This window comes from Mus caroli, unplaced genomic scaffold, assembly GCF_978045245.1.
Source record: "Mus caroli unplaced genomic scaffold, Mus_caroli_1 scaffold_4, whole genome shotgun sequence".
Classification (NCBI taxonomy): Eukaryota; Metazoa; Chordata; class Mammalia; order Rodentia; family Muridae; genus Mus; species Mus caroli.
In genome coordinates, this window is record NW_028227259.1 from 6,223,814 (window position 1) to 6,251,717 (window position 27,904).

General features: G+C 41.5%; 1 pseudogene across 1 annotated transcript in view; it reads right to left on the reverse strand.

Moving 5' to 3' along the window:
* Positions 1 to 9,775, reverse strand: part of LOC147004896 (protein DBF4 homolog A-like) — a 154,008-nt pseudogene extending 144,233 nt beyond the window's left edge. Inside the window, exon 1 of the transcript XR_015046884.1 lies at positions 9,713 to 9,775. The product of XR_015046884.1 is annotated as a protein DBF4 homolog A-like (transcript). The remainder of the gene's footprint in view (positions 1 to 9,712) is intronic.
* Between the last annotated feature and the right edge of the window lie 18,129 nt (positions 9,776 to 27,904).

The window sequence follows — 27,904 nt, forward strand, 5'->3', positions numbered from 1 at the left end:
CACACACAATTGTATGCCACTTCCGAGGCACGTCTGACTCGGAGTAGCCTGTAAAATGCCTCGTCATTCCTTTATGCTGAATATGCATCCTGCAGCAATAAGGCACACTGTCCCTCTCCTGCAGCAATGGGTCCCTGTCCTGGTGCAAGACTTTCAAAGTGTCAGGCTCAGCCAGGATGGAGGAGTGACTGACTGAGCACAGGAAGATGGGAGCCAGGAGGGTCAGAGGAACAAGGGCCAGGGCAATGATGTGAGGAAGGAGGCCTTCTGCACAGAAGTGTGTGATACATACACAATGAAGAAAATGAACCAGAGCCAACTGAAGTGGAATCCAAGAAAAAGAGCAAGGGAGTCACATGAAATACTACCACACAGTAAGTGGAAAAACAAAGAGCTTGTTGGCCTGTCACACATTTCCAAACCCCAAAAGTAAGCTGTGTCCAGCATGCGTACCAATGCTGGTGCAAGCCACCCTCCAGAGGACTGCGTTTGTTTCCGTTGCTAAGGGAAACAGAGGCACCTGACAGAAAGAAGAGGAAAGGTAAGGTACTCCAAAGGCTGCAGAGAAGCATTTCCTACGTTCACAAGAAAATAGTGAACAAAACAGTGGCCAAGCTCACAGACAGCTTACAAAGAAAGAGAGGGAACGCATTATTAACCAAGGAACAGTCCATAGAACAAGGATTTGGAGCAGAAACACGGACAGAGTCCTCCCCAGGCATGGATCAACACTCCTGTGCTGGGTGCTTGGTACATGACTGCCTCCACTCAACACCGCAACAGAACACAATACAGCAAAGCTGCGTGCCTTTGTCCTGTGCTTCTCTATGCACTGAAGCTAAAAATAAAATATATTCCAACCCATACTGCAAGCTTTACCATTTTATCACTGGAACACTTAAACTTATTAACCGATACCCTCAACCATGTTTCGTATTAAATTGCTCAAGCTGTAAACGAATAGAGTTTCTCCTTCTTAACCGTGAGAGAACATTGCCTGTGCTACATCACCCAGACCTGGGACTACCCCGTGAAATTCTTAGGTCAGAAATTCAATTACATGAGAATTCTCTCTATTTCAACAATATCCCTGCTTTTGCCAGTATTTTCCTGGTGGCTCCGTGACAGTCGACAACACTTGCTCTCGGCTATGATTAAAAGTCTCACCTCCAGTGGCCTACCCAATCAGAAATGGGCCCGGGTTTCTGCTATCTTCTGCCCAATCCATAGCTGTCCAATTTAAAGGCATTTTTATGACACACAAGCTAGAGAGAAAGCAGTGAGCCATTTACAGTTAAGCCAGAAACAGGATCAAAATAAGTAGATGTTGGTTTTGGTCCAGAATCCAAACTTTTATCATCTCTGGTAGTGTTTAAGCCTCTACCAACATCCATAAAAACTCTTCTTAAGAAATGGTGACTGAGGTATCCAGCATAATGGCGACTTGGAAAATGAACTCTTTAAAACGCTCACCACCCTTATTCAACACTTTCTAACGTTTTCTGCAACATGTTTCAAAGTATAGACTATAGCTAAGCTTCAGGAAACCAAAATGTCCTTGAAATTAACTCAACAATTATGGCAAACAATTAAGAAAAATTGCTTGACTCAATAATTCAAACCAATGATTGTTTTCCTTCTAAACTCGAGTTTATACAGACTTATTCACTGAACGTTCGGTTAACAAGCATCACATGCCATTCAAAATGAACTAGTACTCATTTCATACAATTTACGTATGATATTTAGAGAATCAAATTTTAAAAACTCCTGCCTGACTTTAGGAAATCAATGTTTAGCTAGGTGACATCTCCTGACACAGGCCCAGTGCTCCAGACTCCTTAAGCCCAGGCTGCTTAAGCCCTCTCCCACAATCCCGAGGAACTTTAAAAAGACAAACCAAGAATAAGAGAGAAAGGAGAAGCAGAAGGAACAAAAACAAAGAGGAAAGAGGACAGAAAGACGTGGGAAAGGAATGAGGGAGACAGTGTCCTCCTGGCTGAAGCACAAATGTAGACCTCTCTGGAGAACAGATGCACCCTCAGGCTAAAAACACACTCCTGTTATGACCTTAGAATCAAAATTAAGTTCAGTCACTAAAACCCTGAATGGCGAAGGCTAAAACTCTGACTTGTCCTGTCTAAGCTGAGCCGGGATGCTGGGCCAATCTAGGACAATGGGCCCAGCCTCTTCCCGGGAGCCTCATCTGCTCCCCACTCTTACCTTCAGCTCACACTTGCATGTCCCAGGTCACTTTTTCAGGCAGCTGTCTTCCTTCCTAGGCCTCCGGGCTACCCTGGGCTAATACAGCCAGACTATGAATAGCCTTGGCTGTCACTTGTACCTGCTGATCATACACAATTGTGTTTCAAGAGAGAACCCTATCAGGGCACTCTAAACGCATCAGAGCACACTAGGGGGTTCAAGGAAATCTGGGGAACCAGTTTCTATGGAGGAGACACTCTTCTCAAGCATCTTGCTGTTTCATCCACAGAAAGAGACGTCGCATACAGAAAAGAATGAGTGATTGCCAGAAACTCAAGCTGTCTACCAGCAAGGTACTCTTGTCAGTGGAGGAGACTAGCCTACCTAAAGAACAAATGCCAAGGGAAAAAAGAGGGACAGAATCCAACACCTGCTGATAAAGCTACACACACCAGACAGTGCCACACAGAGAAATGATCCAATTAGACCTTGAGCCCCGCCTTTGGCTGCCATAGGTAGAATGTTAGAAAACTACTCCTGCAAAGAGAGCTCTTCGGGGCTAGCTCCAAAAACCCATCATCCACTTCTTCTCCTCAGCCATCTAGTGATCTTTCCTCACAACAGAAATCAGGCAACAAAGGCAGCTCTGCTAAAACATACAATGCCCTGGTACAACATTCATTTCTGAAATGGAAAAGATATACATTCATTTAACCTGCTCAAACACATGACTCTGAAACCCTCTGACACACAAACAACCAACAGATCCTGGGGAAAAAGGAATAACTAAATTCTAAACCCATCTTTCCAATCAGAACTGCTGGCATTTTGGCATCACGATGCAGAATCTTTCATTTTATTTTGAAAATCCAGTTATATGTAATAGCTTCTCTTGGAGAAAAGAAAATAGGTTTTTACCATAAAAGGACCTAAAATCAGGAGTAAAGGGAGTGGAAGGCTAAAGTCAGTTTTCATGTTAAGTAGTTTTTAAACACATGTAATTTTTATTTACATGTAAAATAATTACAAGTTATCCAGAGAAGAAGGGTCAGGAGTTTCTGACGAAATCATGTTGGTATATTCTAACACAGATAAATAGAAATCCAGGATAAATTAGTAGCAAAAACTTTGTTAAAGGCTATTTTGTTGATTTTAACATTTCCTTTCAGAATTATTTTCCCATTTCTACCCTTTTATTAAGCTACATGAGCATGGGAAAGCTAACTCACTCGCCTACAAAGTGGGTATAATAGTATCTACCTCGTCCTTAAACAGAATGAACACAAGCCACTCATCACAGTGCTTACGGTACTTGGAACGCATTTGGAAAAATGAATTCCTGTATTTTCAACTCTTGCTTCCAACGTTTCTTTTTCTTTCTGGTACTTTTACTACCAAAATAAACACATCCAGTAAGATGTTCACAGAACTTATCATTTGGGTTATTATTAATCTGTCTTACCTGAATGGTTTGACATATGGAACCCTTAAGCTACTGGAACTATAGGGAAATAAAGATACACTGTACCTTTTCCTTTGATGGGGGACTATATGAATATAGACCTCTGTTTACCATTTAATGTTTCTGTCAAAAAAAACCCTATGGCTACAAGAGCATATATAATTTTGATATTGACTGCTGAATTCTAAAAATTGAACTTACAATGAAAACATAATCATCAATATAATATCAATAGACACCTCTTTTGAGACCTGCTCTTGGAAGTCAAATGTCTACCACATATTCCATTAGTTATTAGGATAGTAAAACTGAAGACCCCTACTGTGCTCAGCAAGCCTCTTCACAGTACTGTAACTTCAAATATAAACACCGGTATTTTTGAAGCACTAAAAGTGTAACTCCAATCGGGGAAATAAAAGAAATTTTTGGATTCTGATGCCAAAGACATCTACATGTCTTGAATCCTGTCTGACCCAAGAATTCAGCAAGTGAAGTGGACATGAACTTTTTGAGTTCAAATCCCCTGTTGGCTTCATTAAAGATGGCAAGTTATGACCTACCACTGGACTTCTGTGAACATGATGTACACCAAACACTAAGAAGTTAATTTGGCATAAAAGCCCCCACAAAATTACCACATATTAAACATGTTAATACACAGCATACATAACACTGACATCTTCTTTTCTCAGTTTCCTTCCCTTCCTGCTTCCGACCATTCCTCTCGCTTTTCTCCACCCACCCCCCACCCCCCCTTCCACGCCTGTCCCACTCTGATGAGCATCTTCTTTCCACATGGGGTTAGTCCTCAAGACTTCCTGATAAAGGTGGTCCTAGCTTAGCCTCACTGAGCTGTGAAATGATACCTCTGTTACAGATTCCATTCTCAGTGAGTCAGGAGAAAAACAGCAGGTCTCTCTCTAAAATGGGCTCTAGAACCATAAAACGAACACGTGGCATGTTTTGTACTGTGAGAAAGTAAGTAAAACTAACAACATTCTTTATAAACTCATAAGCTCCTACTTGGTCTCCATGTAGCTATGAAGAAATGATCAAACAGTGAATCCTCTGTGCACAATAAAATAATTGTGAGGAATTGCATACATAACTATATGTATATGTATCTGTTACACATACACACACACAGTATACACATACAGATTGGGATATCAAAGATAAGAAAGAGTGATACCTGAATTAGGTCTCTTCTGTCGTCTAGAATTCTATCCCTACATTTATATTCTGAATGAAACTTTAAGGGAAAGCCTACAAGATGTCTCAGTGGATTATGATGCTTGCAGCCAAGCCTGGTAAGCTAAGTTTAATTCCCAGAACTTACATGGTAAAAGGAGAGACGTGACTCCTGTATGATGTTGTCTTCTGACCTTCACATGTACAAACATACACACGCACACACACACATGCACAGTAGATAGATAGATTGATTGATTGATAGATGATAGATAGTTGTAAAATTAAAAGAAGGTTGTTTTAAAAATATTTAAGGGATTAATGGATATTTTAATTTTTATTTTTACTTTATTGAATTGGTAGGTAAACAAAAATGCACTGTGAAATATTTCTTTCCTGCTCCATATGGCAAAAATGTATTAATATTGAGCTACTAAGTTTAACAAATGTACTTTTAGAAAAAAAAAAAAAAAGAAAAAAGATGTTTGTGTTAACCTGGCAAGCTACCATGAAAGCTATAATTCCTAGGAACCCTTCACCACTGGGGGAGCTGTACTGCAGATAACTGAGTGCCAGCCTGACTCAGTGCCCTCAGAGGGAACAGCTTGATGTTAAGGACAGCTCACACATTCCATGCCATATATATAAATATTCGCCAAAACATAAACAAAAAAGCCAGAGCACAGCTCTGCTGCCATCTTGCCTTGAGTGTGCTTTCTGACCCACTCACTAATGGTGAGCAATAAGACGGTGGAGAGTTATAGATCCATGTCCTTGTCCCCACTTGACGACTCCTTACGAAGCTGTAATACTTTGCAGAGGACAGGATGGAAGAAAGTAGATCTTGTATTTCCAAACAATACTTCTGATAGAAGAAATTATGTCGTTTGTAGGAGTATAAAATCACTGGGTGTTTTAAAAATACATAACAGAATATAAAGGTAACCATGTAACAAAATAAACTATCAGATGACCCACGTATAGTGTCGTGGTAACTATATGCTGCTTAGCTGGCACAAAGAGCAACCATTAGTAAGCACGTCTAAGATAGCAACGACAGGGCCATCAATGGTCAATAAGCAGTAAGGCTCAGTACATGACACCTTATACAAATTCATGAAAGATATATGTTTTACCTTACTATCTACAGACAGGCAATTCTTTTAGCAAAAAAAAAAAAAAAAAAAAAAAAAAAAAAAAAAAAAAAAAAAAACTGTCAAGAAAGAAGGAAAAAAAACAAAAACCTCAATATTTTAAATATTCGAGGGCTATCTTCTAAGCTTGGCACTACTTCATATTTGACAACCCTGAAGACAGCAAGGTTACTCACAATCAACTACAACTATTTTGACTATAATCTCTAGCATTTTATGACATAATGAGTGTCTACACAGGGTAATCATCCCATTTGCAATAAGAATTAGTAAGCACTGGAATAACTCACTATGCAATAAGTAAAAAGAAAAAAGAATCTCACAATATGGCCTTGTATCAGTGAAATCACCATTTCACACTAAACTGTCACCATTCAAGTAGAACCAAAGTGAAATTTCTTCTACAATAAAAGCTTCATATTGCCATCTATGGATGAAAACTGAAACAAGCTCACATTAATAATATAAAAGAAATTTGATACTCACCTAGTCTCTTGAGCTTGAGGAATGGAACCATCTAAGACTACAGTGGTGACCACCTTCCCTTGGTCAGTTGCTCGAGCCTATCAGGTAAGCGGTAATTTCTGAGCTAATTTGAATGGCCTATAAGGTCTCTTCCTTCCAAGACCATTCCATGTTATGTAAAAAATGAGTAATCTGTAACTTCAGGGAATGTGTTAAATTCAGGTAATGAGGGCATCATTTTGCATTCAAATGATGTCATAAAATGAATAAAAACAGTCCTGGAGCTGCCAAGGGAGTGACTATGACTTAAAAGACTCTTAGAGAGTCACTGCATACCCAGTGTTGACCTAGGTGCTTCATAAATGCCACTCATCTGGTCTTCTCAGCATGTTTGGGAGCTCGGCACTTACAAAGCTTAAGGATACGAACTGGAATTGATCAGTGAATAAAAGTGAATAATAAGCCTGCTCACTCTTGAGAATTACAATTATTCTTCTGTAACACTAGGATGATACCATAGGATCATGAATTTAGCCAGTTAATCCTCCTTGCCAAAAGGCTTACATAGCCTGCAGAGCCAAGTCCCAACTCCTCAGAACATCAGAACTTGCTGCAGCATCTAGGAGCGACATGCTTCTCACACTGGTCCCCCAAATCTCATCTGCAGTTAGCAGAGGCAATGCCTGGCTTCCATGTGACTCTGAACATGCTGCCCTCTCTGCTAGCTATGCCCACTCCCTGTCTGTAATATGACCAATCAAACAGCACCTCCTGGGAGAGCCCAGAGACTTCTTGTGGGGTTATGCGCTGGGCACTGGGCTTCCAATGTTTCCACAGCCCCTGTAATTACCTCAAGACTGAAGGGCAAAGAATAATTGTTCAAGCACTCATTCATTTTCCCAGCTCTCTGTAAACCCCTTAAAGGCTAGAACTGTGGCTTTTATTTCTAAATCCCTATGACCTTGATTTACTTAAAATGCTAACTAGCAAGAGCTCAAAGTGAATAAATTCCTCTTAATGAGTCAATAAATGAATTGCTTGCACAGACACACACACACACAAACACACACACGTGTACCTTATGAGGTAACAAAAGAATCATCCAGACATTATTTCTATAATACAAAGGAAAATGCTAAAGATATCCATGGGTACCTACAGTGCCAAAAGTTCTTTTTACCAAAATAATAAAGATAATAATAATAGTAACAAGAGCTATATAAAATCCACACATTTTCAGGTTAAATTATAGCTCTCTGGAAACCAGGAAGGCCTAACAGACAAGAAAATCCCTCAGTTTCCTCTCTGTAGGAAATACTGGTCTTTGAGATTCCATCAGTTCTCTGTGGTGTCCTGCTGCAATTAAAGGATCCTGGTAAAGTACATTGACTCCCTGGGTGATGGAGATATCAAAATGTGCTGTGTGTACCTTTAGATACCGAGGAAAATTTGCCATAATTATAAATAGCATTACTTCCAATTCTGAGTCGGAGTAGTCATCTATACATGTTTAACCTAAGTTCTACCAAACAACAGTCTCATTCACCTGGGCTGCAAAGTTTCCTTGTGAAGGGCCTATCGTATCGTATGCCCCATATGGAGAGGCCCATCTGAGTTAAAACATCTCAGAAGAGGTGTTCTAGAAACATTGAGAGAGAAAACAACACTCTTTTTCTCAGAAGCAGTGGCCTTCCTTCTATCATCACAAAGTGGGCGGATTTGAGGTCATGGTCAGCAGGCAGCAGAGACAGAGGTCCCGCGTCTGTTCCCTCACACCTCTCTCTCTGCATCTCTGCTCCTCTACATCCTTCCTTCCCTTCCCACAAAGACTCTGGGGCTTGCTCTAACACACTGTCTACATCAGCAAATTCCTGACCATGGAAAACTCTATACAGAATAAAAGACGTCATGTCTCAATAAGTAAATTTCAATGAAAATTAAAAATAAGAACCAATTAAAAGGCAAATTAAAATAAAGACAAAAGCATAGGTAGAAGACACTAAAAGAGAGACTTCAATGAACTAAGTATGCCCTTTCTTTTAGCTCTGGCTCAAAATGAATGTGTGTGTGTGTGTGTGTGTGTGTGTGTGTGTGTGTGTAACAAACATATAAGTATATTTTTGAGATAAGTGTTTCTGAAAGAATGGTTGTTTTATAGTATCAAAGAATGAATCTTATTTTTACTGTGGCAATTCAGAGTTGCATTTTTAATATAGCCCTTATCTTTCAGAGTTTTATTACTGAAAATGTTAATAAATAAAGCATCAGTTGCTTGCTTCAAAGTAATACAGAAAGGAGCAGGCCAGTAGGAGGCAGAGAAAAGCAAGATGGACTGTAAGTTCCCAGTCACTGAAGCTAGGATTCACTATATTCCTCTGTTTAGTTTGTGTGTGTGTGTGTCTAGATTTTTTTTTTCTTTTTAATCAGAGGCTACAAACAAGCATCAGAATACTCCCTCACAGGAAGTATTGAAAAATAAGACCAACTACATGAACTTCAGATGCACTTGTAGATGAACAAATTGTCAGCTTGATCCATACAAACATAAAAACACTTATGGTCCCAAAAATGTTTGCTAGAGTTAGCCAGTACTCATTTGTATCTATAGATGTTTGGTATTGATTAAAATGCAAGTACTGAAATAAGTTAGTTTTCAGAGCAATGTAAGTGCTCAATAAAACGATCGCACCCGAGGAAGACCCGTTTTCGGACATTAAGTTAGGACTGAATGGGCATGTCTCTGGTGTTCAAAAATCTCAGTGACCAGGGGATTTTGAGATGTTATTTATTTTAGTTTGGTTTCTTAGAGCAGCCTAGTTTTCTTCTCCTCTCTTCTTTCTACAATAATCATCTTGGTTGATAATGTTTTCTCTCAGAGTTAAAACAACAAAGATGATGATGCATATCCTGCCTAAATAGAATCTCCTCCTACCCCATGCAGTTTTTGCTTGACTAAGGAGATGAGGGTCTGTGCCTCTTCTCCCTAGCTCAGGTTACAGGGCTACTAGGTGCATCCAATGCTACCCCTACCCCCTAGCACCTCTGCAAAACATTAGCCTACCCTTCTTTCGGTTCCTTTTTTCCTCCTTTTTGCACTTGCACCAAGAGTATCATGCGGGAATCACATTAGGACTGTGCTCTTTTCACCCGGTACACCGCTTTTCCAGGGCAACCCTAAGCAAACGCGGAGTCCCTGGGCAGCATAGAGGACCACCTCCAGAACCCTGCCACTCACCTGCGGTCCGCCAGGGTCGCCCCTCACCCGAGTGTTGAGCTGGTCGTGCTGAGTTTCGTCCTCGCCGCCCAAGCTATAGATGAGGCGCAGTGGTATGATGCTCTGGCGCTCCAGGAAGCGGTTTTCGTTCCCCCTCTCCAGTCCTTTCAGTGAGGCGACTCCTTGCAGGCAGGCAGGAGGGAAGGAGGGAGTGGAGAGAAACAGCAAAAAATAATGACCCTGACCCACAGGCCTCCATCCTGCGGTCCTCATCACCTTTATTCCCCCGCCTCCTCCCTCCCGGACCTAACTGGGAAGGACGCAGAGACACCAGCTGGAAAACCCTGGAACCAGCTCCCCTGGAGCATCTCCGGGGCCAGAAACAGGGCACCCCTTTCCCATTCTCCTGAAGGAGACTCTTCTTTTGCAGGAGGAAAAAGAAAAAAAAAAAGAAAGAAAGAAAGAAAGAAAGAAAGAAAGAAAGAAAGAAAGAAAGAAAGAAAGAAAGAAACAGCATTTGATCCCAGATTGCTGATGCATCCTCGTGTCCCCCACACATGTGTGCTTACACCCCTTCCGCGCAGCCCTTCAAAAAATAAAAATAAAAAACCGCGCACTGTGGAATTGCGGGTGCGGCTTTTCGGGGTCCTTCCAGGCTCCAAAGTGTCCTGGACGCCCCAGCAGCTGAGAACTTACCTGCCCGACCGCAGCGCGCCTCGGGGCAGGTCCCCAAGACGCTGAGCAGCCAGAAGGACGCGGCCGCTGCTGCCTGCATGGTGGCGGCGCTCAGCTGCTCCTGCCCGGCCCGGGGCTCGGGCTCCCAACCGCCCCTTCCCAGCCCGAGCCGCTGCCTTTGCCGCAGCCGCAGCCGCGTTTGCCTCAGTGCTGCATTGTGCCTGGCGGGCGCTTCGGTGGCGAGGGCAGCTAGCGAGCGCCGCTTCGGGCGCCAGGCTGTACCTAAGTGGCTTCTAGCGCCTCCCACCTCATCCCCAGGAGGAGGCCGGGGCGGGCGGCCAGCATGGCGGGGAGCGAGCCGGGTGCGCAGCGGGCCTGGTGGTGCACTGCCCCCGCGCCGCATCCGGCCACGCGCACCAGTGTAGCTAGGTAATGTAGTTCCCTCCCCGCACAGCTAGCTGGTCTCCAAGGCGACGCGACCATCGCCACCCCAAAACCCAAGAAGGAGACTGCAGACCAAAGAAGGAGAGGTGATGGAGGTCACCTGCACAGTGGCCACACCCTGAATTCGCCCCAGAGGTCTGCGAGGAGCTGCAGGGTTGCTCACTAGCTACTACTATTGCTTGTGTTTCCAAGCGACCATGCCTTGAGTGCAGGACAAGTCAGTTTTGACACAGATCTGGACTGAGGGCCTACTGTGTGCTGGGCGTGAGTCACACGTTTTCAGGTGCAATTAAGAAAAGCCTTTTTGGTAAAAATTTGCCCAAGGCGGTTTTCAATGCTTTTAGTCGTATGAAGTATTTTGCTGACAGGTGTGTCTGTGCACCCGCCATGTGTATGCAGTATCTATGGTTGGAGGCCCAAAGAGAATGTTGGGTCCCTAGGACTGGGGTTACAGAAGGTTTTGTGGGTTCTGGGAATCCAACTCATTTTCTCGGGAGGAACACTTAGTGTTTTAAACCTCTGAGACATCTGTCCATTCTCCACATATTTTCTTTTTCATTGGCATTTAATTTCATTTTAATTTTGATACCTAAGGGAGAGTGGTTAACCCAACTCCAGAAGAATCAGATGTCTCCTAGAGGTCTAGGAAGGCTTGTGAAGTGTGAGTCCGCTGGATATTCTGCGATATGTTTGCTTCCTCCTATATCTGTCAGCTTCAAACCTGCACCAGTAATAGATAAGGGAAACTACTTTCTCAGGCCACTTTCCCTACCTAGGGCGTGGCACTATTCAAAAGTGTAGCTTTGTTGGAATAGGTGTACCACTGTGGGTGTAGGCTTTAACCCCCTCCTCCTGGCTGCATGGAAGCCAGTCTTCTCCTAGCAGCCTTCAGATGAAGTCATAGAACTCTCAGCTCCTTCAGCTCCTCCTGCCATATGCCAGCCTCGACACTTCCATGCTCCCACCCTGATGACAATACACTGAACCTCTGAACCTGTAAGCCAACTCCAATCAAATATTGTCTTGATAAGTGTTGCCTTGGTCATGCTGTCTCTTCACAGCAATAAAGCCCTAAATAAGACACTGCCCCTATCAAATGTTAGAGGCTCACCAGGATGAAATAATAATAACACACATATTAACATAATTAGAACTTGAGCTTTATAGATTTTGAAATCTATATATTGGCATTTGACCCTCAGAACAAAAGAGAGAGAGAGAGAAGATTAAGAATTAGATCAAGTAGGCTTTATCACAAAGATGCAGAAATGATTCAACATATGTAAATCAATAAATGTAATCCAACATATAAAAACCGAAAGACAAAAAACCACGTGATCATCTCATCAATTGCAGAAAAACCCAACATCCCTTCATCGTAAGAGCTGTGAACAGATTTGGGATGCAGGGGACATACGTAATCAATAAAGACAACTTACAGCAAAACCATTGGCAGCACGAACTTAAATTAAGAGAAACTCAAAGAAATCCCACAAGATTGTCTACTCTGTCCATTCCTATTCAATATAGAACCTGAAGTCTTAGCAAGAACAATAGACAACTAGTGGAAATAAAACTAGAAGTGAAGAGGTCAAAGTGTCTTTATTTGCAGATTATAACAGACCTCAGACTGTAGTAGGTCCACAGGCCATAGCATAACTGACTCCATGATGGAAGTACCCTTCAGGCTGTAAAATTCAGGAGGTAGACACCTCCACCTGCCCAAATGAAAACAAAGACCTAATCCATCAAACCCATAGTTCTGAGGAAGGCTCTAAATGTACTAACCTTGCTTTTCAGCTTCTGTGGGTTCTGCTTCTGACTCACTGCTCTTATTAATTGAAGTATGTCAACTGAGACCTTTTTGTGTGCTTGAAAACTCACCCTGAGAAAGTCCCAGGGCTACATTGGGATCACGAACACCCAGTATAGTCTCCGACTGAATAATAAAGATTTTCTATTGATTTAAACCTGTGTCTGAGCAGTCTTGTCTACTGAATATCCCACAAGAGGGATGATATGATAGTATACATAAATGACTGAAAATTCCAACCAGGGAACCCTGACTGCTGATAACACTTTCAGCAAAGTATCTGGATACAAAAGTAATTCCCCAAAATCAGTAGCCTTCTTATATACAAATGTCAAGTGGGATGAGCAAGAAATCAGGGAATATCTTTCACAATTGAAAATATCTTCAGATAATTCTAACCAAGCAAGTGAAAGAATGACTTCTATGATAAGATTGTTAAGTCATTGAAGAAAAAAATTGAGAAGATATCAGAAGTTGGAAAGATCTCCCATGATCATAGGTCAATAGCATTAATATAGTAAAAATGGCCATCCTACCCAAAGCATTATACAAATTTAATGCAAAGTTTTATTATTACATTGCTCTAAATAGAGTGCTTACTTTTTCACATTTTAGGTTATTTGGAATATGCTAAATAATTTCAAAAGCTAAACATATCAGTTTGATGTAACAAATATTGAAATACTTTTTTTAAAGGTTTGTCATAGTTAGTCATTGCTACGGCACTAACAGCATAGACTGAGTAACTTAAGTAACCACCATGTAAGGAACAGAGCTGTAACTCCTGCCTGGGTTTGACTCTTAGCACTACCAAGCAAAACACACACACAATGAAACATTTATCACAGTGGTAGAGGTCAGAAAGCAAGGCCGGCACTGCAAGATCTGGTGCCAGGCAAGGACTACTTTCTGAGCCATGGACAGCAGCCTCCTTGCCCCATCCTTATGAGATACAATTAAAGCTTTCCTGCTCTGACCACTCTCTCTCTCTCTCTCTCTCTCTCTCTCTCTCTCTCTCTCTCTCTCTCTCTCTCTCTCTCTCTCTCTCTCTCTCTCTCTCTCTCTCTCTCTCCCTTTGCCATGCAAACATTAATCTGATAGTGGAGGTTTCACCCTAGGACCTAGTTAGTTCTCAAGATCTCATCTTCAAATACCATCATAGTGGGGCTTCAATATATAAATTTTGGAGTGATGCTGAAAGACTCCGAGAGGAGCCCCTCGCTCCGGCCTCAGAACAATAGCGGACACCCAAGAACTCACTATAGACCGAGCCTGTTGCAAACCACATGAGGCTTTATTCGGGGAAAGCCAGAGCTCTGGGAAGGACTCATATCCAGCGCAGGAGTAGAGGAGTCGATCTTGAGAGGAAAGAGGTCCCAGTTTTTATAGGCCCTCAGGGGGGAAAGGAGAAGGGGGAGAGTAGGGGATTTCCAGATCTAAACAATGTCTATTCTCAAGAAATGGGTATGGGAGGGGTACAAGGAAAGAGTCTGATGCTGGTGTAGCAACTCAGGATTGGCCGGGCTGTGGTTGCTGGGGAGATTTTCTGACTCTTTCTCAGCAACCAATATTACAAACACCTGGCAATGGGCTTCATCAGTGGGCACACACATGGGTCAAGGAACGGTCAAAACATTGGCAGACACACAGGTTCAAGGAGTAGCCAGAGCATTGTGCACCTCTATTTTTCTAAATCAGTGAAGCTAGTTCTGCTAACACTGACATCTATCTTGCCAATTTCAGGGCTTCTGTGTCCTTTTCCATTCTGTCAGGATCTTTCAATGCAAATCACTCCTTAGTAGAAGTTAAAAAGACCTCACTCATTAGACTTAGAACTCCAAATTACTAGATGCTTAGAAACAATACTAAATGACAAATTATGTCTTCATTAATGTGTATGCAAATATTAAATTGTATGTATGTGTTTGTCATGAATACAGGTATGTGCACATGTGTACACACAGCCATGTGAAGACCTGACTTTGAACTTCTGATATTCCTGCCTTTTTCCTCTGTGTGCTGGAGTTATAGATCATTATATCCTATCTCTTCTCATATTGTTTGAATGGTAAAGACTCTAAGAAAAAAAATTAAGTTTGTGTTGGTTAAAATTTCTATAAACTCATAAGTATAGGAATGTACTTATAAATTTATATATGTATATTATATATTTAAATATTTATACAGTTATAAGCATAATTTTATTTATATAAATATAAATTTTGTATTATAGATTTAAATTATGAGTATCTATTATATTTATAAATACAAATATATTGTGTTGTATTTTGTATATTTATAAACTCATAAGTATATATATTTAAAGATGACCACTTAGGATTAGATAATCGATAAAGGTTCTCATCTCTAGAGAAGTTTGGTTCTTCTTCCCTTATGAAATCAATAGTTGCCTATAGTTCTTCATCTAGGGGTCGACTAAATGGAGTCAGCAGATGTGTGTGTGTGTGTGTGTGTGTGTAAGACAATAATAATTAAAGGAAAATAAGTCACAAATTTGAGCGGGGAAACTGAGGAACTGGAGTGTGGTGAGGGTGGCTTAGAAATGTTATTGATACAATACTCATGTATGAAATTCTCAAAAAAAGTTTTAAAATAAAATAATGACTAAAAACGTTTATAAACTTTTAAATCTTACTTGAAATGTGAATGAACAATATAAGAAATGAGCAACATGTCAATATTTGCTTACACAAAAACTCTAAAATGATATGGCCTCTGTTACTTCCAATATAGAAAGCTAAAGTGTGTTTGTATCAGAGAATGTTTATTTTTCTGTTCAGTGGAAAACAAGCAGCAATGCTTGATTACATCAAGACAGTAAGAAGATAATATATTTAATTCAATAGATTCATATTATATTAATCTTATTTAATTACATAACATTGATACAGTTAATAAAAATACATACAGTTTCTCAAACTGCACATTTTGGGATGGGCTGAAAAGCCTCCCCAAATTTCTCCGGATGAGGGTGCTTCTAGGATTGCTTGTATACATATACATATATTTTCTTAATTCATTTACATTTATTTTGATATGTGTTAGACTGTATGTACATATGTGTACCACTTGCATGCCTAGTGCCTACAGAAGCTGGAAAAGGGCTTTGCATCCTCTGGAACTGAAGTACAATCCTTCATGAGACACCATATGGATGACAGAAAGCCAACCTCGGTGCTCTGCAAAAGCAGCCAGTGCTCTGAACTGCTGGCCCATCTCTCCAGCCCCTCTATTTTTACATAGTTGAATTAAACCAGAAATCACTAAAATCACTAACACAAAGGGAACTTGTGGGACGCCACATACACCATTACAAGATGGCGCTGGCTACCGCTGGCCACCATGCATAAGTTTGGGTAAACAACTAATGTGCAGTAGAGTTTTTTGCCAAGTCACTGCCTGGTCTGAGGCATGCAAATGAGGTACTGAAAGCATAACCAATCGGGTATAGACAGGCCTCTCCTAGGCCTCTATAAGCAGCGCCAGTTCTGGGGCTCGGGGTCTTTTCGCCTCTGCAATTAAGCTCTCCCAATAAACGCTTGCAGAAGGATCCTGTTGTGGCATCTTTCTTGCTGGCGAGTTGGGCACTCACAAGTGGTGCCAAAACCCAGGAAGAGACATCTTCAGGCACGAGCGAAGACCCCCCTGTTACAGGGAGGATTCAGAACTGCATCACGGGGAGGAGAAGTGTTCCCGCAATAAAGGCTGTTGAGAAGGATTCGACTTCGTGGATTCAGAACTCTTCAGCTGGGGAACGGCGGTACCGGTAAGTAAAGAGAAATTAATGTAAGTCTCTGAGAGGTATGCTTTCCTAAGGAATACATCCAGTAATTGTTGCTGGGGTTGTGCTGCTTGTTTTCTTTCTTGTCCTGATATTGTGTTATTGTCTTAATTTTCATCGCCCTGGACACGACTGTATCTGCTGGGAATAGCTTGGCAGATACATAAGATCATAATGCAAGTGTAGATAAAGTCATGAGTCGATCTTGGGACTAAGAATTGCACGTAAATAAGTGAGTGTCTCAAGGACACTTTAGTCCAGGACGATCCTGGGTACTGGCCAGTCTACACCGTTAGTAGGGCCAGTGCAAGCCTTGCTTAACGGACGAGGTCTAAAGATTTCTGAAAGTACAGTGAGAGGGTTCTTAACAGAGATAGACAGACTGGCTCTTTGGTTTGCCCCCACTGAGTCCCTGATGCTACCTAGTTGGGAAAAGTTAGGGAGAGATATAGCAAGAGAGGAAGCTGAAGGGAAAGTGAAAGCAGGAACAAGACCGTTATGGAAGTTGATTAAGGATTGTATCCAGGACAAGAAATGTGAACCAGCTGTTAAGGAAGGGCAGCGACTTTTACAGGAGCACCAGGAAAGCATGTCAGAAACAGAGAGAAATGAAAAGGAAGGAGCGCACAGAAAAATAAGTAAAGGAAGAGATATAAAAAGAGAAAAGGAAAACAAACCAAAATATAGAGATTCAAAAGACAATATAAAGAATGAAGATCAAAAAATTGAGTCAATCTCCTCTCGAGGACTTTGAGTTATTAGAATTATCTAGCTCGGAGGACTCAGAATTATCAGCAGGTGAGGAGGAAGATTTGGAGGAGGCTGCTGCAGAGTATGAGGCAGAAAGATATGGTCCAATAGCGAGGAGTCTCAGTGCTCCCCCATCACCTCCGCCTTATACAGAAAAGAAAACAAGTGGCAATGGCCACTCTTTTTGCACTCCTAGAGGGTTGCATAAAATATGTCACGCTTTTCCTGTTTTTCAGGATCAAGCTCAACAGCGATATTATGAGCCAATATCACATAAACAAGTGAAAGATTTAGCAGAGTCAGTAAGGACTTATGGAGTCAATGCCTCTTTTACTCAGTCCCAAATTGATAGACTGGCTCACCAAGCCATGACTCCTTCTGATTGGATGAGTGTGGTAAAGACATGTCTTACTATGGGACAGTATCTAGACTGGAAGTCTATCTGGCATGATCTGTGTTTGAGTCAGGCCTGTGCTAATGCTACTGCAGGGCAACCAGCATGGAGCTTTGAAATGCTTACAGGTCAGGGTATATGGACAAACAATCAATTAGGATACGCAGTGCAGGTCTATGATCAAATCAATCAGGCAGCAGTGAAAGCTTGGAAAGCATTGCCTAATCGAGGAGAGGTATCTGGTAATCTGACAAAAATTATTCAGGGAGTTAATGAGCCGTTCTCTGAATTTGGGGCTCGCATGATGGAAGCAGCCAGACGCATATTTGGTGATTCTGAGGCTGCAATGCCGCTAATTGGACAACTAGTTTATGAGCAATGTACCAAAGAATGCAGAAATGCTATCACACCTTGGAAAGGGAAAGGACTACAGGCATGGATGAAGGCCTGTAGAGAAATAGGAGGAACCCTTTCAAATGCAGGGCTGGCTGCCGCAGTTTTGATGGCACAAACAAAAGGAATAACCTGCTATAATTGTGGACAAATAGGTCATATGCAAAAGCAGTGTTTAAAGGGTAAAAAGAGTAGGCTTGAGAATAAATATTATCTCTATAATATTAATAATAAATAATAAATAGTTAATATAGAATAATAAAACATTTAATAAATATTAAAAGAAAAATATTTAATACTAATAAATAGATAAATAAAAATAAAAAATAAATAATAATATTATCACTATAATAATAAATATTATCTCTGATTCTGTTTATGTGGTTAATGCTCTATTAGCATTAGAGACTGCCGGAAATTTTAAGCAGTCTAGTCCAGTATCTGAAATTTTGATGAAAATACAGGATTGCATTTTGATGCATGAGCATCCCTTTTATATTCTACATATTAGAGCACATACATCATTACCTGGACCTATGGTTAAAAGAAATGAAATTGCTGATTCAGCCACCAGAGATATGGTTTTGCTATCACAAAGTTCTATAGAAGGTGCTAAGAATTTTCATCAACTTTATCATGTCCCTGCTTCTACATTGCGACAGAAGTTTAAGCTCACACGAAGAGAAGCCCGAGATATTGTCCTACAGTGTGGTAAATGTGTAGAATTTATTAATGCACCTTCTGTGGGCATTAATCCTCGCGGATTGCGACCCCTAGATATTTGGCAGATGGACGTCACGCATATCCCAGCTTTTGGCAAATTACAATATATACATGTGTCCTTAGATACCAGTTCTGGTGTCCTACATGCCTCTCCCTTGACAGGGGAAAAGGCAGTTCATGTCATATCCCAATGCTTAGAGGCTTGAGCTGCATGGGGCAAGCCCCTGCTGCTAAAGACAGATAATGGTCCTGCATATACCTCTTCTAAATTTAGTCAATTTTGCAAACAAATGCAAGTGAAACATATTACTGGGTTGCCCTATAATCCACAAGGCCAAAGCATCATTGAAAGAGGCCATCGTACTTTGAAACAATATTTGCAAAAACAAAAAGGGGGAATAGAGGCTATGACGCCAAAAATGGCTCTATCCCTTACAATATTTACTCTTAATTTTAAAAAATTGGATGATGCTGGAAGATCACCAGCCGAGAGGCATGGCCAATGGCCTCAACCGCCCAATGAAATGGTCAAGTGGAAAAATGTACTTGATAATAAATGGCATAGTCCGGATCCCATATTAATCAGATCCAGGGGAGCTATTTGTGTTTTTCCACAGGGTGAAGATAATCCACTTTGGGTTCCGACCCGACTGACAAGAACTATGAAAGATCAAAATGAATCCCAAAATGAGATGATCCTGTTATTCTTACTCCTGATGATTGAGACAGGGATAAGTATACCTCTGTGGGCCGTAGTGAGATCATGGCCAGTAGAATCCTTATCGGTACATTCAAATTCCTCTACCTTGCCTTTGTTTTTTGCAACTGAATGTTTTTTGGATGCACCTTGTGCACGACACCCTCCTCAAGAGCCACGGGTGTATAATAGTACGAGTTTTCAGTTAAATTATACACTATGCTTTGTGCATAATGTGGATAAACCTTTTACACCCTGTATGTTTTTAAAGAAAAAGATTATCTCTAATTGGGCAGATCCCATTACCCAAAATAAAGTGAGCTCTGGAGTGTTACTTAATGCTTTAACGCAAGTTGTTCAAGGAGTACAATCAGGCTCAAGTGATGTTGGAAATAATGTAACTTCACCTATAAACATCACCACTATTATGATAAAGGGAAATGTGACTATTCCAAAAAGATCACGATGGCCCGTTGGCAATGCTACTGCTATACACAGCATGCCCTGGTGTCTTCCGGACCTTGCATTTCCTATAATTTTTTCACCTTGTCAATCAAAATTTTTTCCTCGGAAAGAAATAGCAAAGGGTTTTGTTTTGTCACCTCCATTGGATTTTGCCGTAATGAATGATAAAGGAGATGCTACAGGAAAAGAAAATATTTCGCCATATTACCAATGGATTTTAAGTAATGAGGCAGGTGCTAGTACCAGTTTGTCAGCCTTTGCATTGCTGACTGGAAACTTTCATGAGATATTGAATTTTTCTGCCACACTTTCCAATACCTCTGCTCATTTAGAGAATGTGACATCTAATAGAGTTATCAGAAATATGACTACTTCTCCAGTAGAAGTTTGTGTTAATCCTCCATTTTTCTTTATATTGGCTGAATTTCAAAATAATACAGAATGGTTAGATTGTACAAATGTCACTTGTTTTTTGATGCAATGCTGGAATGGAACCAAATTTTTAGCCTTAGTGGTACATCTACCAACTTTTGTCCCTGTGCCTGTTGAGGCAGATCCAGTGAAGTTCCCAATTATGAGTCTTGTTCGGCAAAAGAGAGATTTTTGGAATCACAGCTGCCATTGTTACTCCCATTGTGGTGTCTGCAGCGTCAGTGATTACCTCAGGAATTGCTATGGCCAATCAAGTTAATACTGCTGACACCATAAGTCAAATAGTAGAGAAAACGTCTGAGGCATTGCTTACCCTGCAAAGGGTGGATCTCATATCGCCTCAGGATTAATGTTAGTGAATCAGAGAGTGGATATTTTACAACATAACATGGAACAGATGATGGATGTCATACAAATGAGTTGTGTGGCATCAACTCCGCATGTGTGCATTACTCCCATTATTATATTAATAATTCTTTTATTAAAATTACAGAGTTATTGAATTATCTGAAGGGGAACTGGTCGCAGGAGCTGGAAAGGTTGCAGACGAAGCTGCAGATACAGATCCTGAACCTTAATGGGACCAGAGTGGAACCAGTGACCCTTGGAGACTCTACCTCTTGGCTTACCTCTGCATTTTCTTACTTTAAGGAATGGGTGGGAGTGATTTTGTCTGGTGCCACCATATGCTGTGGACTGGTATTCATGCTTTGGTTGGTTTGCAAATTCAGAACCCAACAAAAACGTGACAATGTGATTATAACTCAGGCACTTTTAGCCATTGAAAACGGCGCCTCCCCTGAAGTTCGGTTATCTATGCTCAAGAATTAGTCGGCATCTGAGTCCTCTGCTCTTGCACCCTACGGATTTATGGATCCATTGCACTGGGATGAGAGAGACTCAACAATCATTGATCAGCCCTTGCACATGCTGAGGTTTCCTCATTTCACACGGTAGGGTGATCATGATTTCCCCGCTAATTCATTCCCTTAAAACTTAGCTGGCCTCTTTTGTAGAGTTGGCCCTAGGTCATTTAGCAGTTGCTGTCACACAGCGTCACAGTATCCAGAGATGGGCAACTTTCCTCGTGCACAGACCAACCTAAGTCACGGGGCCTGGTGGCGATAGGGTAACCCTATGACAGGTAAGGCTGTGACACTAGAGGAACGACCTAAAACAGGAGCCGTGGCAGATGGAAATAACTGCACGGGCCTAGTCCAGCATCATTTTATTAAAATTAAAGGGGAGATGTGGGAAGCCACATACGCTATTACAAGATGGCGCTGGCTACTGCTGGCCACCACCCATAAGTTTGGGTAAACAACTAATGTGAGCATGTGCAGTAGAGTTTTTTGCCGAGTCACTGCCTGGCCCGAGGCGTGCCAATGAGGTACTGAAAGCATAACCAATCGGGTGTAGACATGCCTCTCCTAGGCCTATATAAGGAGCACCAGTTCTGGGGCTCGGGGTCTTTTCGCCCCTGCAATCAAGCTCTCCCAATAAATGTCTGCAGAAGGATCCTGTTGTGGTGTCTTTCTTGCTGGTGAGTCGGGCACTCACAGGAACTGGAAATATACCCACCAAATATAATAATAATTAAATAACACATTTTAGTTAACAAGTGTCTCAAAAGAAATATATTAAAACAAATGTAAGAAAAAATATAGCAGTAATCTATGAAATTGAAAACAGGAAATCAAAATAGACAAACACAAAATTTGACAATTTAAAATGATGAATAGAACTAATAAACACGGAGTCATGATAACTAATAAGCAGAGAAGACACAAATACAAGTGGTAGCGAAGAAAGAGGATCGATGACTGCTGGTCTGGTCAAATAGACATTCAAAAGATTACAAAGGAACATTCTAGACACCATGTCAATAATAATGGCCTTTCAAACCACAAATCTTGCAGAATCTTGGTACAGTGGCTGGCAAGTTCAGTCATGCTTGGAAAAAAGAATGATAGCAAATTCTGTGAACTTTCTTCCACAACACAGAAGCAGAAAGAGTTCCTACCAGCGGTGAGGCCAGCATTAGCATGGCTCTAAAAATAAAACATGAAGACAAACAGAACAGGCCAGTGTCTCTTATGAGCACAAACATAGAAAACCTCAGGCAGACACTGGCAAATTGTGTTCAACCAAGTAAAAATAAAAGAGTCGGTTGATAAACTATTTACCTAGCGTTCTTGACAACCTGGGGTTTACTATCTGCCCCAAATAAACAAGGTATGTCATTAGTCTGCATCCTCAGCTTGGGAGGTAGAGTCAAGAACACTAATTTAGGGGTCAATTTTTGCTGCAAAACACCTTGGAAACCAGTCTGGGATACATGAGATCTTGTCTCAAAAACAGCAAGTTAAAAACTGGGATTTATTCTAGGTATGCAAATATGGTTGAATATGTAAAAGTCAATGCAGTCCATTGCAACAACAAGCTAAAGAATAAAAATAATAGGAACATAATTATAAATGCAGGATTATGATATGAAATAATTGCAGTGAAACCTCTCACAAACTCAGAAAAGGGACAACTCCCTCCCTTGATGAAGAATATTCATTAAAAGCACAATTATTGGTAAAATCCTAGATGCTATTCCTCTCAGATCAGAGACAACTTTGAGATGAAAGCTCACCCTTCTACTCAATGTGGGAAGAAAGGATTGTCTCACGCCCAGGTGACCACGCGAAGGCAGAAAATGAACTCGACACCAATGTCATACCTTCAACAGCAAGGGAAATGAGCTCCAAATGGAGGGGTGCACAGTGAAAATGAAACAAGATAAAAATACCTAGAAGGTAAGAGGAAAAACCCAACCACCCTTGGGCTTTCTGTGGCTAGTGAGACCCAACACCAAAAGAAAGGTTCAGGAGTGAACAAATGGTCTATTTTTCATTGCAACTAGAAACATCTACCTGTGTTTCAAAGAACTCAGTTTGTCTTGTGGGTTTTGGTAGGGTTTTTGGTTTGGTTTGGATTGGTTTGGTTTTCTACTTTACATATTCCTTGCATGTTTTTAGGGGGTTCCTGTGTGTACAGATGTGTGAGTCTGTCTCTACATGGATATCTTGTGCTTTCCTTTGATTCTTTTTTTTTGTTTTGTTTATTTTGTCCTATTCTGATTTTTTGTTTTTGTTTTATCTTATATTGTTATTCAGATGTCTGTTTGCTATCCAATGAGAGACACAAAGAGCATGGATCTGATGGAAGGAAAGGTGGAGGGGATTTGGGGGCATTTAGGGGAGAGGAAACTGTAATCAGAATATATTGTATGAAAAACATCTATTTTCAATAAAAGAAAAAACAACTTCTGTGATAGATATTTTTAAGAGAATTAAAAGATAAGCCACAAACTGGGGTAAAACATCTCCAAAACACATTATCAAAAAAGGTCCTGGAAGCAGAAAATATACAAAAATCTTAAATTTCGAAAATAGGAAAGCAGAATCGGATGCCCTGTCTGGCATCCTTAAAGGTCTGTACTGATGAAATGGCGAGTGATGGCGCTCACCTGTAACAGGAGACTTTGGAGGCAGAGACAGGAGGATCTGAAGAAGTTCAAAGTCGTTTTGCATAGTAAGTTTGAGACCAGCCTGGGCTCTTGAGAGTCTGTCTCAAAACAAAAGAACAAGGGCTAACTAAGAAAACAGGAGGAAAGAAAACAGTGAGGTGTGGTGTTAACATACCTGTACTTTCAATGTCAGCAGGTAAAAGGGAGTTTTAAGTGAGGGCCATCTTGGGCTAAATAGCTTTATTTGTTTGTTGCACGGGGGGGGGGGTAAAGGGGTGCAGAGGGAGTGTGCTTTTCACATAGTCCAAGATAACTTCAAACTCTGATCCTCCTGCCTTCAGCCTCTTGAGTGTTGGGATAACAGGGAAGAGACACCATGACCAGGTCCTTCTTTCAAATCTAAGCATATAATGAAATAAATTTCCTTTATCCTTGCTTTAGCTGATTCCCACAAATTTTAACAAGTGCTGCTATAAATTATCTTTAGTTTTCCTGGTCTGGATTTATGAGTACCTAGATGTTTCCAGTATTTCTTAATGGCTCAATTCCATTTTTATCTGAGGTTATATACTTGTGTTTTCTTTTCTTTCTATTAATTTCTACAACATAACGTTTTTAATGATTACTTGGGAATTTTACATAATGCACTCCGCTCACACTCACTCCCTAGTTCTCTCAGGACCACATCCCCACCCTTGTAACTCACTCCCAAATAAAAGGAAGAAAAAAGAAAAAAAGTTCAGATTGTGTTGCCCACATACTCACTCGAACATGGTGAAACTCTCAGTGGCCAACCCCTTAAAGAGACCGGAGTCCTTCCTGCACCAGAACAGAAGCCATCAATTGTGGAGCTCTACATTACCGCATGCTTAACACAGCTTTTAAGAGTTCTCTTTGATGGCTTTCTTTTTGGGCGATCACTTTTGGAGAGGGGTGGTTGGGGTGCAGGTAGCAGCCTTCTGTGTTTCTCTTTCTTGTCCGTGTCTATAGTCATTGATAACACTGCAAAAGAGCTTCCTTGCCCTTTCCAATCGGTGGGGGGGTCATAGATTCCACTTGGTTTCTGGCAATAGCACGGGCATCCACATGGCCTCTGGAGCAGTTCCGGTCATGGAAGTCTTTCACAGAGGTGCCATCAACAAAATTAACTGTTCTTCATTTCAGAAGTCCTGTTGTTACTCAGAGCTCAGGCATATTCGGAGGCTGAGTCTGCTCAAGTTCCAGGTTGCTGCACCCCACCCAACAGGCCACACTCAGCAATGACATGTTCCCCCATCCACTGCAGCCTTCACTCAGTCGCTCAGTCTCCCCTTTGTCTGTCACATCTCTAATTCTGCCTCTCCCTCCACCTCGTATGCACTGCTCTGTTCTTCTATCTTTATCTTTCCTACCTCTCTTTGTTGTAGCATTGGAAACTGTAGTGTGCCACACATTTTGTTTGTTAGTTTGTTTTCCCCAAAGAGCTTTACATGCAAATATTCACTACAACGAGTTGTTGGTCTGGCTCAAGGTTTCTGGTTTCTGAAGCACCATAAATATGGAGCCAACGCCTAGACGAGTTTGGGATACCCTGTTGTTGACTGGAACCAGGGTGATATTGCTCGCGGCTAGGCAGGGCATCCAGGAGCATGTTTTGTGGTAGCTACTCGCTGTCAAACTCTTCCTCAACCCCGATCTGGGCCACCAAGACTTTGTGCTTGGAGCCTTCAGGCAGCACCACTGCTCCTCACTGTCTCCCAGAAGAGCAAGCAGCACTGGCTGAAGCCTTGGGGGCTCCACGCAGAGGCCTGTGCATGACCTTTGTGCCAAGGATATAGTCTTGTCTAAGGACTAAGAGGGCTCTCTGTTCTACCATCTTCTTTTCCAATTTTGTGAGTCCACTTTCTAAAAGCAGCTTCCCATTTGACCTGCTTTTTTTCTTTTTTCTTTTTTCTTTTTTTATGTAGACCTTTCATCAGCAGCAGGTACTTTCTGTACAATTCAAGTGAATGTGGTGACTCCATCCCAACAGGCATGTATCTCCCTCAACTTCATTAACTGTGCACTAGAAAGATAAAGAATATCCACTACTTGTTGGGTATGGTCTGAATTACCAAGGATGCCTGGCATCTAAATCATCTGAATAGTAATGACATGCAGGAAACAGTTAAATAGTCCTTCAAGGTTAGCTCACAGTGAACTGTTCACTGGTTCATGTCTGTGAATTCACCACTAGGAGAGAAATGCAACCTCCCTATGGTGTCTAGGGTAAGAACTCTTACAGAAGAAAAAGCTAAGTCATAACCTTGAAATCATCCACACATTATCCAAGATGATAAATCAAAACTAATATCTGAGGGTAAGATGGCGGGGGTGGTAGTGGTGGTGGATGAGAAGGGGGATCCTGTAGAAGGAACTTATGTCTGTTTGGAAGCTTCACCTGTCAAACAAAGCTGATTGCTCTGCAGCTAAAGCAGGAAGCAGAGGATGGGAGCTCTGGTAGGAAGCAATGAGTATGGGACAGAGCCAGGGAACATGGAGGAGCACAGAAGCATGGGAGCTGAGCAGAGATAACCAGCCACATGGCAGAACTTAGAATAAAAAAATGGAATGATTAATTTATGAACTAGTTGAGGAACAGCCAAAGCTTATGACCAAGGTATTTGTAAATATAACTTGAGTTTCAGAGTCATTATTCTGGGAGCTTGGGGAGAGGAGGACTATCACCCCACTACACACACACACACACACACACACACACACACACATACCACAAACACACTTAAACACCAGACACACACACACCGCTCACACACACCACACACCCACAGCCCCCCCCCACACACTTTCACAGGAAATGGTTAAATAGAGTCCTTCAAGCTTAGCTCACAGTGAATTTTACCGTTTGATTTGTCTGCAAGTGTATTATTAGGAAAGAAATGCAACCTCCCGTATTGTGTCAGTGCTGTTTATCTTAAATATATAGAGTGTTTATTATATTCAGTTGGATTGAAAATGACAGGAGAAGAAGGGAGGGGTTGGGGGTATACAACAATTTCCTACCTCTCCTTGTCACCATTTCCCAATCCCCAACTCTGGTGGCAAAGACCCTATGCTCTACCAAAGGCCATGCCAGCTTATACCTCTCAAAAATTTCAACAGTTCTGTCGCCAGATGGAAGTGACTCATCTGACTGGTCTCCAATATAATCCTCAAGGACAAGGCATTGTGGAACGGGCTCACCGTACTCTCAAGTCCTACTTAATTAAACAAAAGGGGGGAGTCGAGGAGGCTCTACCCCCAGTACCAAGAATAGCTGTTTCTATGGCACTCTTCACTCTTAATTTTTTAAATCTTGATGCTCAAGGCCACACTGCGGCTGAACGTCATTGTTCAGAGCCTGACAGGCCAAAAGAGATAGTAAAATGGAAAGATGTTTTGACTGGTCTCTGGAAAGGCCCGGATCCTATATTAATAAGATCCAGGGGAGCTGTTTGTGTTTTCCCACAGGAAGAAGACAACCCATTCTGGCTGCCAGAACGACTGACACAAAGAATTCTGACACCTGAAAATGACTCCCGGATGGATCCCTTGGAAACTACCTCTAGCCCTCGTGCTACCTCTGTGGATTTGGGTTCCTAGTAAATTTGCTATGAAAAAGGGACTTTTCATACAAGACTTTAAAATGCATCCTTTTCATAAATGGGTACTTTGTGGGATTAATGGTAGCTGTACAGATATTAATCCCTTGGTTTTCCTCCAAGGAGGAGCTGCTGGAAAAGCGATTTTTACTGGTATTTCAAAATTTGCTCAGTTTCATCAAGTTCTATTACCTGATAGAACCATTTATCAAAATTCTACTACTGAAATCACTGGACTTAATAAGACCCTGGTAAAACAAATTAATTATCCATATACTCCAGTTTGTGTGTACACCCCTTTCTTGTTTGTTCTTTCTAACGGATCCTTTGAATCCTGTACTAATGAAACCTGCTGGATGGCACAATGCTGGAACCTTAAGTGGGCCAGCCGTGCAATGCTTGCCAAGATTCCACGATGGATTCCTGTCCCTGTGGAGACTCCTTCCACCTTATCTTTGCTCAGGCAAAAGCGAGACTTTGGCATCACT